This window comes from Cynocephalus volans, chromosome 9, assembly GCF_027409185.1.
Source record: "Cynocephalus volans isolate mCynVol1 chromosome 9, mCynVol1.pri, whole genome shotgun sequence".
In the NCBI taxonomy this organism is placed as follows: Eukaryota; Metazoa; Chordata; class Mammalia; order Dermoptera; family Cynocephalidae; genus Cynocephalus; species Cynocephalus volans.
The window spans coordinates 37,895,437-37,899,197 of NC_084468.1; positions in this window are offsets into that span (position 1 = coordinate 37,895,437).

Sequence of the window (3,761 nt, forward strand, 5' to 3'; positions counted from 1 at the left end):
CTCATAGGGAATCTATGCATAGAGACTAAAGGTGCCAGATTTAGAGGAGTCTTAAATATCATGGTGTATTAGTCCATTTCTGTTGCTTATAACAGAAATATCAGAATCTGGATGATTTATAAAGAAACAATATTTATCACTTTTGGAGGCTGGGAAGTCCAAAATCCAGGGAACACATGGTGAGGGCCTTTTCCTGCTGGTGACTATAGCAATACAGGATATCACATGGTGAATACGGCAAGAGCAGATGGAAAGACAACCTCCTCACTTGCTCTCCTTTTAAAACCATCAGAAGCATGCCCATGATGACCATTAAACCATCAGTGGATTAATCTATTCACTAGGGCATGGTACTCACAATCTAATCACCTCTTGAAGCCCCCACCTTATATTTACCATAATAAGATTTATGACCCTCTGAACACTGTCACAGTGGGGGTTAAGTTTCTAATATCTGGAACTTTGGGGGACACAATTCAACCCATAGCACATAGTAAGAATATTTTATTTTTTTCTAATGAACCTTATAAACAAATGTTGCTAGGAATCCCAATATGCCCACTTTTAAGCATTTTTATGACATTTTTCTCTTGAATTTCCTCAACTTTACCAACTAAATTATGCTCTAAGATAATGAACATTATGTGGCAAATGTTCATCATATTCCCAGTAACTGTGCCTTGCAGGCATTAATAGAAAAATATGTCCTAGGCTTTCCCTTTGATTTAAGATGGCTTGTGTTATTTAGTAATTGGAGAAGATAAAAGTGTGTGTAAACACACCCATCTGTTCTATTGTCATAGCAGGATGTGGATATCAGTAGAACTTGATTTGCCCACAAAATCAGAGGTGACTTTCAGGTACTCAGAGTCAGCAGAATGATATTGAGATTACAATGTAAGAAATACAACAAAAGGACCAAGAGGATGTCTTGCCTACTAGGGCTAAGCAGATTAGAAACCAGGTTTCCATACCAAGACAATTAAATGGGAGAAAGAATAGTCTTTTCAACAAATGACATTGGGACAACTGTATATCCACATGCCAAAGAATGAAGTTGGACCCCTACCTCATGCCATATACAAAAATTAACTCAAAATGAATCAAAGACCCAAATGTAAAAGTTAAATTAACTAAAAGCTCTTAGGAGGAAAATAAATCTTTGTAAACTTAAATACTTAAATAATGATTTTTTACATAGACACCAGAATCACAAACAACAAAATTAAAAAGTAAACTGGACATTAGCAAAATTGGAAACTTTCATGGCTCAAAGAACACCACCAAGAAAGTGAAAAAAACAACCCACAGAATGGGAGAAGCCTTCTGTAAGTCATCTATCTGATAAGTGACCTAGAATATATAAAGAACTATTAGACGCAATAATAAGAAGACAACCCAATTTAAAAGTAAGCAAAGGAGGGCCGGCCCATGGCTCACTTGGGAGAGTGCGGTGCTGATAACACCAAGGCCATGGGTTCGGATCCTATATAGGGATGGCGGGTTAGCTCACTGGCTGAGTGTGGTGCTGACAACACCAAGTCAAGGGTTGAGATCCCCTTACCGGTCATCTTTAAAAAAAAAAAAAAAAAAGTAAGCAAAGGATCTGAATAGTCATTTCTCCAAAGAAGATATGCAAATGACCAATAAACTCATAAAAAGATAATCAACATTATTAGCCATTAGGGAAATGCAAATCAAAATCACAAGTTACTACTTCACAACCACTAGAATGGCTATAACCAAAAAGACAGATAGTAGGTTTTGAAGAGGATGTGGAGAGGCTGTAATACTCATATACTGCTGGTGGGAATATAAAGGGGGCAGCTACTTTGGAGAATAGTCTGGCAATTCCTTAAATGGTTAGACATGGAGTGACCACATCATCTAGCAATTACAGCTTTAGGAATATACCTAAGAGAAATAGAAACAGATGTCTGCACGGAATCTTGTACATGAATGTTCAGAGCAACATTATTTGTAATTGCCAAAAAAAGAGGAAACCACCCAAATGTCCATCAACTGGTTGATAGATAAAATGTGGTATATCCATACAATAAAATATTCTGCAATAAAAAGAAATGATAATACTAACACATGCTACAACATGTATGCCTTTGAAAACATTATGCTAAGTGAAAAAAGCTAGTCACAAAGGATCACATATTGTATGATTCCATGTATATGACATGACCAGAATGGGCAAATCTTCAGAGACAAAACGTAGATTCATGGTTGCTGCGGGCTGGAGGGTGGGATGGGAGCATTGGAGGATGGCAGCTGATCGGCATCGGGTTTCTCTGGGGGGTAATGAAAAAGTTCTATAATCAATCATGGTGATGGATGCTCAACTCTGTTAACATACTAAGGATTTATACACTTTAAATGAGTGAATTGTATGTTATGAAAATTATATCTTAATAAAACTGTTTTTAAAAAAGAAATTAAATCTCCAGAGGTGACAGCCACAAAATTATCAGGTTTAGAAAGTCAGAGAGCGATCAGAGGATAGTCCTGTCTTGGTGGGATGGCACTTACTAATTACCTAATGTTGCCTGAGTTTGTGGTTGTTTTGGGCCACCAAAAATTAAGAATCGGTGAGAATTAAGAAATTAAGAATGGGAGAAAGTCACAGTCAAGTTGGTGAGAGAGGCTTGCTCGCTAATTTATTAACTTACAGTACAGCCCAAAGAAATGCTTTGGGAACTGGTGGCCTGAAGGTAGTGAGAGACGTGCCTGAGAACCCTGTTGCTGATTGAGACCGAGGCATGAAAAGTTGATTAGCATACAGCCATAAAACACAGTCTTCCCCATCTTGATTGTTCTCTTTCTCCATCCCCACGTACATACTTCTTCAATACACCAGCAAATTCTTTAGACTCTGTTTCCAGAATGGATCGTGATTCTGTCTACTTCTCTTCATTTTCACCTCTACCACCCTTGCACAAGCCACCATCATCGCTCACCTGCAATAGCCTCCTAACTGGTCTCCCTGCTTCTATTTGTCTTTCATTCATCTCACAGGAACGCAATCCTTATTATTGCTTTAGAACACAGATCGCTTCATGGTATGTCTTAAGACACTTTAGTGGCTTCTCATAGCGCTTAGAATGAAAACCAAATTCTTTCTGATCTGGTCCTTGCCTGCTTCTCAGGCTCATGTCCTTCAACCCTCTCATTTGTTCAGTGGGCTCAGACTATTCCAGCCCACCCCAGATAATATCACTCCACTTCCTCCAATCCCAGCTACCACCTCATTGCCTTATTCTGTTTTTTTCATAGCACTTATCACTACCTGTAATTTTCTTGTTTATGTGTTTTTGATAAATAGGTCTTACTATGTGTGTCTTGTCTGTTGCAACTTTCCCAACTTTAACAACAGTGTCTGTCATACGGCACAGGATCCATAAGTATTTATTGTGTGAAAGTTGTCGGAAATAAAACGGAGTCATTTGTGTTAAAAACCCTGACAAATAGAGGTGGGGGAAGGCCATGAAGTGAGGGTTCTCATGCACAAATGCCTGAAAGCAAGAATTATCACAAAAGACTGCAAAAACTACAACCTTGCACCAAAGCCATTGCAACCTTAAAAAAAAAACAACACCACTTTTGTGAGGACATCTGCCCAGCAACTGCCTGCCTAGCCTTGGACTGGCACCATCTTGTTATTGATCCTTTTAGCCAAGGATAAGTATCTCAAAACAATATGTAATCTTCCTCATTTTTTCTTAAAAAACCTTTGTCTTCCTTTACTTCTCTGA